The sequence below is a fragment of the Schistocerca gregaria genome, chromosome 3 (genome assembly GCF_023897955.1).
Source record: "Schistocerca gregaria isolate iqSchGreg1 chromosome 3, iqSchGreg1.2, whole genome shotgun sequence".
In the NCBI taxonomy this organism is placed as follows: domain Eukaryota; kingdom Metazoa; phylum Arthropoda; class Insecta; order Orthoptera; family Acrididae; genus Schistocerca; species Schistocerca gregaria.
In genome coordinates, this window is record NC_064922.1 from 573036715 (window position 1) to 573051874 (window position 15160).

At 40.0% G+C, this 15160-nt stretch overlaps 1 non-coding gene across 1 annotated transcript; it reads left to right on the forward strand.

Annotated features, from left to right (window-relative positions):
• Positions 1-8494: 8494 nt before the first annotated feature.
• On the forward strand, positions 8495-8569 carry Trnas-cga (transfer RNA serine (anticodon CGA)). Its single transcript has one exon. It is a non-coding gene; the product is annotated as a tRNA-Ser (tRNA).
• The last annotated feature ends 6591 nt before the right edge of the window (positions 8570-15160 follow it).

Genomic DNA, 15160 nt, shown 5'->3' on the forward strand with positions numbered 1-15160 from the left:
AGCAACGAATATGTGTTTGGGAAATGTTTGTACGTGCGAGAGTATTTGTCATTTTCCTCTACACTGGATTTTCGTAATGAATCATTCGAAACCCACGCGTCATAATTATGCCTTTTGCGAACAGTGAAGTTCCAAAAAGGGATACACTCACTATAAACACAGCAGGAAGTCGTTAGACATGTAACCATCACAGAGTGGTGTGACACCAAAATTTTAAGGTAATTGCACGAATTACAGAGAAAGACGAATGCAAGTGAAACTTTGTTTCATGATCTGGTTAGTAATTCAGTAATTAACGGAAGTTTTGAATTATTACTTTATATGTGTTGTCTAGAAGAAATCAGATAATAATATACATTACACTAAGAAGTAGTTTAAGTCTATTTTAAATTTCGTGTAAATCGTTTTCCGAACTGGTTAGTAATTACAGTAATTAACTGAAGTTTTGAATTATTAATTTATATGTGTTGTCTTGAAGAAATCATATAGTAATATACATTACAATAAGAAGTTGTTTAAGTCTATTTTAATTTTAATGTAACTCGTTTCGGTATCAATCGATTAATTTTCACCAAGGTGCCGGGGTCTGCTGTTATGTTTCATTGAATGAAGATTGCCTCGGTGAGTGCAGGACGTGAATACTGTGAGATAGTTGTGGCTTTGAAACATACAAGTAACGGCAAGCTGTCAGAAGGTAATCTGATGCCTTAGAGGAATGGCCCTAAAGGGTACCCACAGAAACAAGTGACACTCATGACAATTGTTTCCTTTCTGGAACGGAATAAACAAACAAACTCCAGCATCATCACCCACTCTCATTGTCTTCTTTTTTAAGAATCACCCATAACTGCCCAGTTATTCCCTAACACAGTGGAGCTCGTGTTACTCGCCATGTTTTTGGCAGCCTTGCACTTAGAGGTCACAAACTTGTACCGGTAGTGGGAGTTTCCACATTTTACTGGGCTGTGTTTTATTTTCATACCAGGGTACAGCTGTAGATTTGGCGACAGACCTGTCTTCTACTTGAAGGGAAATTCAAATGAATGTGATTAAAATTTTAAGTTTTGTGAGATGTCCAACTAGTTTCCTAAAATTTTAGGGAGATGTTATTAACATAGTGACAGGGTGGCTGGTTTATGCATGTCTTTGGTAAGTGGTCAGCCATCTCCACTTCTCTGTGCTGTTACTTTAGCTCTGTCGTATTTGCCATGATTTAAATACGTTTTAATCTCAGATTTAGCAACTTCACCCATTTACCGTTGTCTTAAAACGGGTGAGATGTGCTGATTGCGCAAACGCGAATGCGTTGGGAGTGAGCGAATGTAATTACGTAGGTTTACTCCTCACAGTGTGACAACATTTTCAGACTTTTACCCATATTCGTTTATCTTAATACTTGTAAGCACTAAAAATTGAAAGGATTCGATTGCGGCAAGTTGACTCTATAACGACGTATAATCGCCATTATTTATCATTCATATTAATACTTGAGTCTATTTTCGTAAATGCACAGTTTGTGTAATTTCTGTTTGGAAATGTGAGCACAGAGAGGCTTTCCATTTCCGATACAAAATTTGTAGTTTCTCGCACGCCTTCTGAATGTCATGTTACTAAGGACATCATATAAACTGTATATCAGTAAGACAAGACATCAGGGGTAAGCAAACTTTTAGCAGGCCAAGGTGATATTGTGGCGTAATGAAATAAAACCTGGCAGGACTCGTAAATAAACACTTAATTTAATAATTAAAAAACATTTAATAATGCAAAATCACAAATATTTTCTCTTACAGTTTTTTGTTGCTCTTCCATTAAAATTAGCAACAAGGACAAAAAATGAGAAAAACCAGACAGATTAGATGGGAACATCGAGAAAATTTTACGTGAGAATTGAATCAAAATTTTATCTAATTTTTGAGGCTGTATTTGACTGGCTATTTGAGGAATGCTTGCTTTTATTTGCACAATGGCACCCGCATAGTCATTTGTGAGAAAACAATAATATTTATTTACCTGTAATTGAGAATTAAAAACGTTAGCTGAAGTAAGTATGAGTTGCCAAAATCATAATTCATTGCTAACCTAACATTTTCAGTTCCTTAAAATTGAACGATCACTCTTAAAATTTAAGAGGATGATTTCATTGAGCGATATTTAAAAAAAATTTACAATTAAGATTAATCAGATTCACTTGTAAATTGCTCTGTCCGTTCTCTGTTATCATATGAAAAATGTTTGCAGAAAAATTTAGTTTACCAGAAAGGTTCTGGAAGTTTCCAAACCCCTATTTAAATCGATTTTGCAGTTCCATTCAAACGAATTTTATTTGATCGTTTCTTCATTGAAAGTTTATTTCAACTTTCTAGACAGCTTTATTACAGATTGGGAAATGAGTGAGCTTCTCTCGTCAAAATGTTTTATGATGGACTTGTTTTTAATTTGGAATTAACTTTACATATGTATGCGTATCAGAAATTAATTCGTTTTTTCCTTGAAGCCTCATATTCTGCATTAGTTAAACATGGCAAAAATCTAAGATGTATTACCGATTGAGGATCGGTAAAAAAAAAAAAACACTTTCCAGTACTTCACCTTCACTTAATAATCTCACTTCAGATTAATACAGGACATCACGGTGATCTGCTTGCATATCTGACAGAAGTTGTTGAAACTGGTGACTTGTCAATCGTTTTCTTCTGATTGAATTTACAATGGTTATAACGATGCACATTATTTCTTTTTACGTAACAACTATGCACCATAACGCATCTTGCTAGACAGTACACTCGAAAAAGAGAGAGATTTCGCAATCACAGCACAGTTTTTTTTTTTTTGTTTTGTTTTTGTGCTCTCTAAACCCTTGTTTCGCCGAATCATTTTTCTGACTCCATCAGCTCTAACGCTTGCCAGTTTGAGCCATGGTAACTGATACTAAAGGTTGTTCCCAGCGATGAAATAAATCCTCCCATGTAATCATTCATTTCAAACTACATAACTGTGAAAGCTTGTCAAAAGCATTAAGACTGATCAAGTCCACAAAATAATGTCGTAGCTGCGCTGCAACCATTCAAGTAATCATTCCTCTTCCTCCTACTTAAATAAGTTGTCTCCTAGCTCTTTAGTACTTCAGGAGGATGTTCTAGTAGACAGACAAATTCCGTCAGTTATTCTTTGTCCTGACACATTTTCTCGGCTATTAGTCAAAGCACATTGTTTATTCGTTCGGTGTCAGTAAACGGTCGGCCACACCCGCCAAGGTTTTCGGCTGTCCTTAAACTCGCAAGTTCACCTGACTTGTTACATTGAACCTGAACCTTAAAAAACATATGTTGATTCGTTACTCACAATCTGGATGTAATTTTATTTTTATTGAAATGAAATGGTAAAAATGGCTCTGGGCACTTTGCGACATAGCTTCTGAGGTCATCAGTCGCCTAGAACTTAGAACTAAGTAAACCTAACTAACCTAAGGACATCACACACATCCCTGCCCGAGGCAGGATTCGAACCTGCGACCGTAGCGGTCGCTCGGTCCCAGACTGTAGCGCCTAGAACCGCACGGACACTCCGTCCGGCTATTGAAATCACCAACAGTACATTCAAATTTTGCTTTATACTCAATATCTTATTGGCCTATGAGAGTATATTCTTTTTGAGCCGCGGCAGTTTTCTTGAGATTTGGTTTTTCCTTCAGTGTCACTAAAACAGTATTCATCTGTTCATGCAAGGGTGAACACTATCTTCTTCCACCAGCTTCCTTTAAAAACAACAATCAGCAGTTAAAGTTATGAAGCCATCAAAACGAAGTAAACACTGGCACAGAAGCGTAATTGTATTGCATACATCTATTTAACTTCGTGAAATCAAGTGCGTCAAATTAAAAAAAAATCTCTCAGACTTAGCGAATTCAAAAGAAAGTTGTTGTTAGTTTCGTACAGTGCCGTGGATGCATAAAAACTCATTCCACTCAGTCGGGTGTCACTGGCCACAGTTGTCGTCCCATGCCGCGTTTCGTACAGTCGACATTGTAACTAGGATTTTTGTTTTGCCGCGGTATTAAATTTGTAAAATAGCTGCTGGCAGAAGGGAGAAGGCACGGGGGTCGAAAGTGGCCCGCATGCCGCGGTTTTGCCAACGGCTGGAATAGTCTGTCGAAATGAGCTAAATCTATGACCGCAGGAAAAATGTGTTAGCGTGGGCATCACATTAAGAGGGATTTCAGCTCCAGTAACAGGGTATATTCCGTATGTTTGCAACAGAGAAGACAGTTAACTTTTCACCACATATAGCATAAAAGAACTTCCCTGAGTTGAACCTTTTGAGATTCTTCAAATTTTCGTGGAGCCTCTTTTTTGCTTGTGCTGCTTCTGATCCCACTGGATAAATCTGGAATGTGGAACAATCCTTTAATCTCTGCATCGAAATCTATTAACTTGCACTTGTTCAACATAGTGCATTTGTCCTCAGTTCGAATCGTCTCATTATACTGGTGTTCTATTTCAAAATTAAGTCACCAATTTACCAGCAGAATCATAAAATAACATGAAATTTACATTATGTTTACGACCATGCTAGTCTAATGCATGATCACTTTCGCAGGAAACAGGAGAGCATTACTTTTCTTTGAGGTTTCTTTTCTGTTGTATAGCAGTCTGTCAGCAAATATTACAGGTACCTTGCTAATCGCTCTCTTGCCACAGAGTGCTGCGGTGATGGTTCAGATGGGTTTAGGTAGAGGTCAGTAGATTAGATAATCTGGGTTGTTACTATGCATGCACTGTTGCACGTATTTGGATAAAGGATAGTAAAGCAGTTCCTTTGCGAGTCATGATTTGATCTTTAGTGGTCTTGTGAGAATTTCTGATCTAGGTTTTGGGGATAAACTTATTTTGCGTTGCACTCAAACACTTAAACCCTAGTCACTTTAAATATTAAATCTTAGTCAGATGTTATACGAAGTGTTGTACTTGAGTTGTTAGTATTAGCAAGTTGCACTTAAATGATTAGTTTAAGTTAGACATTCTTGATTTACTTTACTGCTCTTTGGTTGGTTGGTTGGTTTGGGGGATTAAAGGGACCAGACTGCTACGGCTATCGGTCCCTTTTTCCAAAACTTAAAAAACACCCACAGAGAATAAAATCGAACAAGGAAAAGATGACAGACGACACAGGAGAAGAGAAACTGAGGCAGAGACCAGACAAAACTAATTAAAATCACACATATTGTGACGATGGTTGGCCGACCATAGAAACAATAAAGGGGAAGAGCCAACCACCGAGAAACACATTAAAAATGAGACTAAAATCGTAGGCCATAGGCCAGAATCAACACAAAAAGACGAACACTTACATTAAGCGATAAAATCTCCCTGCCCGAATAAAACGCAAAACTAAGTCCGCCATGACAGGGTCATCTGTTGAAAGGGTAGGGAGCGTATGAGGCAGCGCTAACGTCTACCTGAGCACAGCTACAAGGCGACACTTTAAAATGTGGACCGCAGACTGCCCTTTATAATACAGATTGGTTTATATTGAGAAATTCCCTATTAATAAAGGAACCTTTTTTATTTATGTCGTTTTTAGTTAATCATGAACTGTGATCATCGATATTAACGAACTGTTTGGCTCCTACTATATAAAATTTTTTTTGCTTAATTACTTCTAAACCTTTGGTGGACAGTGTATAAAAATATAGCATCAGTTGTTATTCTATGTGGTATTTGACTGTGTGAATCCAAATATCGTCTTGGATAGTATGGAAGTATTTAGAATCAAAAGAAAGCAGAAAACTGTACTTAATAATTCATTCAATATCGGAAGGACAGATTCTTCTGACTGAGGAGCAATCACATATAGGGTTCCACAAAGCTATTTTAACCCCAGTATGGTTTTTCGTATAAAACGAACTTCCATCTAATACACAGCAAATAAAATTAATTCTCTTTTCCGATGACACTAGTTTTTAATCGATTCAAACGTACTACAGCAACAGAAGGTATGGTAAATAAGACTCTCAAAGGCATTACGCATTGGTTTTCTACGAATAGTATCACTCAATTTAAAATAGACACAACACATTCAGTTCTGCACATCTATAGGTATATGGGTAAGGGAAGCATAAGGGTAGCACACGGTGAAGACGTAATAACCGTGGGGGAAACTTCAGAAACATTTTTTGCGACCATATTGATGCATATTTGAGCTGGAAGTAACACATTTTGGATCTCCTGAAACAACTTAGTTCAGCTACGTTTGCACTTGGAATTATTGCAAACCTAGAGGACAGGAAAATCAGTAAGGTGACATATTTTGCGTATTTTCATTCAATAATATCATTTGGTAAATAATTGGGAGTAACTAATCGTTGCCTAAGAACGTGCTGTGACAATAAAATGTGGTGCCCGTCCACGATCATCTCTTTAAAGGAGTTCTGTATTCTGGCTATTGCGTCACGATATATTTATTTATCAAGACTTTGATATAAATAACCCATTGCAGTTCAGAAGAAACAATAATTCCTGTATATGAATATAGAAAAATTCGCTACTCTGTATTAACTTTGACTTCAGCACAAAAAGGGGTGCACGATGATGCCACAAAAATTTTTAATCTCTCACGCAACGACATAAAATATCTGACTACTAAATTAAATTTGAAAATAAACTGAAAATTATTCTCTTTGATGCCTGACTCTGTTCCTTAGAGACTATAGTTTGTGTCCCAGGAAATACCTTTACATATTTTCACACTAAAATTCTGTTTCAAGTGTCTGCCCCTATGCAGACATACTAATGTTGGAACATAGTATGAGAGAACCGAACTCCACAGTAAATAGTAAATGAATAAGCACAACATTTTTCCTTGACTACACCACATTGTAGTTTCCAGTGAAGTAGATATGAACGCTGGCAGATTTGACACTGTTTCTCTACAACTCAATATTTGGAGTTAACAATATGCATTTGTTATTCTTTATTCTTTCAACAACTACATATTAGATCATCGGCTACAGATAAGCAACCTGACTCCGGGTCGAAAACGAGATTAAAAATTTACAATAAATAGAACGATTATGTATAATCGAGGCATTGCAACTCCAGTTATAAATCAAATTTGGCTTCTCCCGGTTTGAAGATTGTTTTTCGTCTCGGCAGTTCATCCTCGTCCCTATGATTACGACTAATCACTGTAGCAACTGACTGCTTTGTTGCAGGCTGTAAGGCCACGATGCTCCCTTAGCTGCACTCAGTTCTAAGAGGCGTGTTTTTTTAAATAAGGTCCGTTAGAACAAAAGTACACAATGACAGGTTATTTCAGAAAAGTAAATTTATTTTCAAAAAGTACATAATTCACTCTATTTTTCGACATAGTAGCCACGTTTGTTCAAACACGTATCATACCTCTCAACCATTTGAAAATAGCCTCTTCATAAAAACTGGTCGCCTACTCCGATAACCAAGAGTTCTCTGCCGTTTTCACACCGTCGTCATCATTGTAATGGTTGCCACTGAGGTGTCGTTTGAGGTGGAGGAACAGATGTTAATCGCTTGGCGCAAGATCAGGACTGTAGGGTAGGTGGTCTAAGACGTTCGAGTCAAAACTGTCCAATTAATCGCGGGTCTGACCTGCAATGTGAGGTCCTGCATCGTCATGGAGAAAGACAATTCCTTTTTCAGCGTGCCGCGTCTATTGTTTTGAATAGCTCTGCGCATATTTCTCAGAGTTTGGCAGCATGCTTCTGCATTGATAGTGGTTCCTCGTTGCATGAAGTAGACCAACAAAACACCATGCCTATCCAAAAACACCGAACCATGATTTTGCTCTGGGACAGTGTCTGTTTTTCCTTCTCCTTTATAGGCGTGTGCGTGGATCTCTATTCCATGCTCTGTTTTTTCTGTTCGGGCGTGATATGCGAAACCCATGTTTCGTCTCCAGTTACGAGCTGACTCAAGGAGCAGTCACCTTCTTCATGATAACTAGTCAAGAAACTTCCTGGCAGATTAAAACTGTGTGCCCGACCGAGACCCGAACTCGGGACCTTTGCCTTTCGCGTGCAAGTGCTCTACCAACTGAGCTACCGAAGCACGACTCACGCCCGGTACTCACAGCTTTACTTCTGCCAGTAGCTCGTCTCCTACCTTCCAAACTTTACAGAAGCTCTCCTGCGAGACATGCAGAACTGGCACTTCTGAATGTAAGGATATTGCGGAGACATGGCTTAGCCACAGCCTGGGGGATGTTTCCAGAATGAGATTTTCACTCTGCAGCGGAGTGTGTGCTGATATGAAACTTCCTGGCAGATTAAAACAGTGTGCCCGACCGAGACTCGAACTCGGGACCTTTGCCTTTCGCCGCCAAGTGCTCTACCAACTGAGCTACCGAAGCACGACTCACGCCCGGTACTCACAGCTTTACTTCTGGCAGTACCTCGTCTCCTACCTTCCAAACTTTACAGAAGCTCTCTTGCGAGACATGCAGAACTGGGCGTGAGTCGTGCTTCGGTAGCTCAGTTGGTAGAGCACTTGCCCGCGAAAGGCAAAGGTCCCGAGTTCGAGTCTCGGTCGGGCATACAGTTTTAATCTGCCAGGAAGTTTCATATCAGCGCACACTCCGCTGCAGAGTGAAAATCTCATTCTGGAAACTAGTCAAGAACTTCATCGCACCTTCAAATCTTTGGTTTCTGTGGTCCTCTGTTAGGAGTTTCGGGACCCACTGGGAGCACAGTTTCCTCAACCTTAGGTGTTCAGAAACAGTGTTGTAAAGCATTGTGATACATCATTGTGAAGCACCTGTTCTCACGAATCCTCCCTTCAACAGCAGCCACCAAACCGTGTGTAAACAAAGAAGGGCGGCCGGAGCCGTCCTCATCATGGTCGTTGTCATGGCCAGCTTTGAATTCTCGTACCCGCTTACGCACTTAGCTTTCACTCATAACAATATCACCGTACACTTCACAAACCCGTCGATGAATTTCTGCAGCAGACAGGTTCCTTGCTGACAGAAACAGTATCACTGAGAGAACCTCACAAGGGGGGGGGGGGGGGGGGGGGGGGCAGTTGATAGCTTTAAGCATTTTGAAAGCACGGAACAGAATCGTAGTTGTACAGGTTAACTACAGAACTGTAACTGATTACAGTTGTTCCCGACGCATGACGGCACATGACTCACGCACTCGTTGCGGTATGCGCGCGAACTACTGTTGTCTACAACAAAACGGACCTTACATAAAACAAAAAGAGCCTCGTATTTAATTAAATCAACCTCCACGTGTTGGAGACCCTTCAGATCAAGTTAGGTAAGTCGCTGTAACTAATATCCATGGAAGTACACCACAAAAAGGTGACAAAAGTCATGGGATGCCTCCTAATATCATGTCGGCTCTCCTCGTGTCCGGCGAAGTGTAGCGACTCGTTGGAAGTTCCCAGCAGAAATTGTGAGTCATGCTGGCTCTACAGCTCACCATAACTGCGTCAGCTCTTCGTCTGTAGGATTTGTGTATGAACTGTTAACTCGATTACGTCCCATAAATGTTCAATGGGATTCATGTCGGGCAACCTGCGTGGCCATATCGTTCAATCAAATTGTTCAGAACGTTCTTCAAACCAGTCGCGAACGGTTGTAGCCCAGTGACATAGAGAATTGTAATCCATCACCTGGGAACATAGGGTTCATAATTCACCACAAAGGGTAACCATGTAGCCCAACATAATCACTTCTAGGCAGTGATCCACCATTATGGAGCAAGCATAGCGCCTTGTTGATAACTCGGGTCTATGGCTTTTTGGGGCCTGCACCGCACTCAAACCTTGCTGTCAGCTCTTGTCGTCGTGGTGTTAGCAAAGGCACTCGTGTTGGTAGGCTGCTGTCATAGGCCTGTTAGACCAGATTTCGTAGAATTGTCCTAACGGATACGTTCGCCGTACGTCCCACATTGATTTCTGTGGCTGTATCACGCAGTGTTGCTTGTCTGTTAGCACTGACAACTCTACGCAAATGCTGCTGCTCTCGCTCGTTAAGTGAACACCGTCGACCGCCGCGTTGTTCATGGTGAGAGGCAATGCCTCAAATTTGGTGTTCTCGGCACACTCTTGACACTGTAAATCTCGGACTATTGAATTACATAACGGTTTCCGAAAATGGAATGTCTCAGTCCGAGTCTGTTAGTTCCCGTCATGCGGCTATACCCAAGTAGTTAACCTTTTCACATGAGTCACGTAGGTACAACTGACAGCTCCGCCAATGCACTGCCATTTTGTACTTTGTGTACGCTATACTACAGTCATCTGTACAGGTGCATGCTGCTGTCTCATGAATTCCGTGACATCGGTCTATGAAAAACTGATGACACGAGTTCCAATAACATCTGATACCTTAGTTCATTGTAAATATGGAGCAACCACAGAGCAAGAGCTTTCCTGCAGAAATTTACGACAGTCAAAGGCATCTACGTGTATGGACAACGTTTGTCGTTGTTTCGCTCTTTTACATATACATATATGTTTGTACTTGGTTGTTAGATGTGAGAGCAGATTTTGCGATGAATTTATGATAAATCCGATGAGAGCGTTTTTGTTGTCATGGTTTCTAGCTTTAGTTCTTGGAATGCGCCTGTGGCTGAATTAGAGTTTGTGCTGAGAGGGATCCCCGCAGGGCAGAGCACGGCGAGACCCGTGAGTGTCCTCGCAAAGTGCACCACAGTCAGGCTTCCGGAGCGCGCTGCTTGTCTCTGTGACCCTGGCCGTGGCGATAAGGTAAAAAACGGCGAGGTCCTCCCTTTTACGAGCTGCCGGCCAATGGGAGGCCCCGCCGTGCTGACGTTTCTTCGCCGTGATCTCGGCCGCTAGAGTGCCCCAGGCGCGGCCAGGTTTTCACTACACCCGGAATCCGAGCTCCTTAAAATATTTTAATATCCGGCTAAGACGACTGGTCTTAAAGGAAACGAGTCCGTCTCCCGTATCGTCGCTAGTTACCTCACACCCTACCTACGAATATAAGCATGATATTCAAAGCCCATATAAAGTGGTTTCGCGTGCATTATTTGGCTTTATTTTGGTATTTTGTGGCCATCATTACAAAGTACAAATAGTAAGCGATTCTTCTAACTCATTTTTTACAAACAGATGAAATAGTGACAAACGTGCTCCATGAAAGCTTATAACAGCCTTTTCAGCTGTTTGCCGCTCTGACGCATCGCATACTAATGAAACGGAAGTCAGCTCATTCCACTCAACCAAAACGGCAAAGAGAGAACTGAAAGTAATTTTCGAAAAAAAAAATGCAAACACCTTATGATCGCAAGCATTTGTATATCCTGTCGCCGAATACCATTCTGCTGTTTGGAGCAGAAGTAGCCAATTCAAAATTACAGACTTCCATCTAATATCGAGGTCGTGATAGAAAGTCCTAAATTCAAACCAATATTGCCCCTCCAAATCTCCGAAGACAGTAAACAGAAATACACGAATGGATGAAACTTCATGAATTCAGTGACTTACTAATTCATGGAACACTGAACAACTTACGATGCACCCGACAAAAATTAAGCGGACGTCCTTCCATGGTCACAATAAGTTAGGTGATATAGATCTGACCATCCAACTCCCGGGCATTAAGCAACCAAGTTATCTCTAACATAACCCACCTGCGGAATTATCAATGATGACCAATGCGACGGCAGAAAATCGGAACACTGGCGCACATTTTGAAAGACTAACCCTCCGTCCCCCCCCCCCCCCAAATATTCATGTTTAGCCAGAAAGAGTGAGTACACGCAACATCTGCAGCACTCAACTACATAGAGTCTTTCGACCCCTAGTTATGATGGAACACGGATTTTCAACTGCCTTTAGATACAGCCGGTTCTCCAGCTTCCAATACATGCATATTTATAAATCTGTTTGTACTGATTCAAATTGTCTTATACAGGGTGTTCCATTGTTAGTGACCGGGCCAAATATCTCACGAAATAAGCGTCAAACGAAAAAACTTCGAGGAACGAAACTTGTCTTGCTTGAAGGGGGAAACCAGATGGCGCGATGGTTGGCCTGCTAGATGGCGCTGCCATAGGTCAAACGGATATCAACAGCATTTTTTGAAATAGGAATCCCCATTTTTATTACATATTCGCGTAGTAAGTAAAGAAATATGTTTTTGTTGGACCAATTTCTTCGCTTTGTGATAGATGGCGCTGTGCACAGTCTCTGTTCAATTTACTTTGTTCCAGCGGCCCAAGTTAAGACCCTAAACTCATATGAAATAAGATCGTGTGACAATTTTGATGGTATTTTGACCACCGAATGGGGATAATCTCTTCCGCTCTCTTTACGATATTGAAGAGGAGTACACTCTGTGCTGGTATCGGGTGTCCCTCCTTCTGAGCGTCATTAGATACAATAAAATGTTACTGAATTCTACAAACACTACTATCATCTGCAATTGGCAGACACATTTGGGCTGCTAAATTCCTCACTGGATTGCCACTCAGCATTGTCTCACGACTTATCTTCACCAATTTGGATTAACGAAATATGTTTCTAAGCGTGAACGAAGAGTACCACCTTTAGTAACGGTTTATATTTAAAAACTGAGAACGTTACAGATACACTCACCTAACGACAGTGAGAGCTACATATCTAGCGCCATCACACTTGTAGAGCGCTAGTTTCTATTTTCCAAGAACCCACGTTGCAGTGGGAGTCTCGAAACATGTTACCATCTCCAGTTTACTTCTTGCTTAAGGACCACTAAAGCAAAATTAGATTAACGTGGTCACACACAAAACGGTAATGACTATTTTCTAGCAGAGAAACATCTGTGAGAAGCATGGGGGAAACGTTTCTGATCACCACGTCCCTCCTGTCTCACACCAGCCATCTGGAATCAAGTTGTAGACGCACAAATAGGGGTTGAAACAGAGGGAAACATAGGTAATGTACTATCAGAGGTAACAGAAATTTCGATTTTAAGATCTTAGCTAATAGTTCAGACTTACAGCATAATGAATGTTCTCCTATATAAGGATTTTATCACTGAATCTACCGAAGACATTACTTTACTCCTTTTATTAACAATTATATTAAGTAATCATTAAGACAGAGTATAATAGCCCGGTACTTACGTCGTACAAACATATAGATTTTGTATGGACATGATTAGTGCGTTCCAGTGTTATCATGTAAGCGTTCAGCTAAAATACCTACAGATACTTTTAATTTTACCACTTAGCATTCATAGAAAGAGAATCTACTCGGCAAACTCCATAGTAGTGAAAGTGATGAGCTGAAGTAGACTAGCACTGCAGAACGTTACAATATTTACTGGAAGTTACAGAATCGGTTACGGAGTGCCTGTAAAATGAACATTCTCTAAAGAAAGAAAACGTTACAAATAATCGGATGTTCTGTTGCAGCAGTGATGTTCATTGACTTCATCTTCCGAGTACTGCTGCAAATTCCATTATCTGGGGTACTTACCCTTTCAAATGAAGGAATCGATGTTGAGGACAGGGTCTAAGAACGAATGTCCAGCGAACTGACTGTCTCTGCCCCTTCGCTCGTTTACATCCGAATACAATCGACTGGAAATGTTCTCGACTCACTTGGAGTGCGAAAGCCTGCTTTTTGTTTGTCTGATGATACACCTATTCACTGATAAAGAACAGCAGGCTATCCCGCTAGTTACTAGGTCAACAAGTATTTAATTTACGGTAGAACGCCATGTTGTCCTAAGAATTTAAATTTCAAGCTTTTTGATATTCTCGTCTGAGACATTGCTGTCGAAGGAACCATTTTACAAAGTATAAAGTGTTACGTAGCAGCAAATTAAAATAATATTTTCACATTATTTAACAAACGTACATATGAATACTATGACTATTTGAAAGGAGGTTTTGCTTTGGCGTTTAAGAGTAGAAGTAATTGTAATAAGCATATATAAATAGATATAACAATGGTGTTTTAACACACAGAGAACTACGCAGTTTCCACAAACTGTCAACATAATTTCTTTCATCATTCATGAACATATTCTACAATATGTTTGAGCTCTAGGTGCTCTTGCGATTTGTAGAATATGCTCGTGGTCCTTCGCTTCTTTTAAAGGGCAAGAAAGTGCAAAATGTACTTGGTTTCGAATCACATTACGTTTATCCAGAATTACATTTAGCCGTCGTTCGTCTCGCTCTCCTTAACAATCGTTTTAGAATCATATATTAAAAAATATTAACGTTTTCCATTCAAAACTGTGAATCAAACCTGACTGTTTAAAGAGTCACTCCATCGTCATTAATATAGTAATTCTCTTCTTCTACTTCAGTTTACACAAGTAACCATTATGATCTCATTTTGTAAAGCCTTCACACGTGTTTGTTATGCGATCCAAGGGATGTCAGACTCCTCTAGAAAAATCTAATTTCTGATATCATAGGTTATTTCTCATCGTCTTTATGAATGGTCTACCTTTTAGAGCCACAAATAGATTTTAAAACTAGCGTGTGTTTGTATTTCCTTCCCTGTACATCCATTAAAATTTTCCTTGTTATTTAGTAGATGCTTTGGATTATTCTTCTGTTTTCCGTGGTCTCCGTTATAGTTTACACCATGTCATAAACACTTGAACTGTGACACAGTTGTACGTCATAATGGTTCAAATAGCTCTGAGCACCATGGGACTTGACTTCAGAGGTCATCAGTACCCTAGAACGTGACACTACTTAAACCTAACTAACGTAAGGACGTCACACACAACCATGCCTGAGCCAGGATTCAAACCTGCGAACGCAGTGGTCGCGCGGTTCCAGACTGTAGCGTCTAGAACTACCCTGCCACTCCAGCCGACTAAGCCATAATGTATGACAATTTTAGATAGAGAAAACTTTCCCGTCAATACCATATTTTGGATTTCTTGGTATAAGTTCTTTAAATATGTAGTGAAGTTGGTTATATGCCTTGTAAGGAGCAAACTTTCTGTATTTATGGATTTATTATAGTTTCGAGATTGCCATGTCCATTGAAATCCATTAACAAAAGTTATTTAAGTGCGGTATTTGGCGCAAGTGTAGATATAGTAATGAGATGCATTAGATGCTGTAATGTAATTGAAGAACAACATAACAGATTTTATATAAAAATTTTTTTTTTGAAAATCCTTCGAAACGGACAAG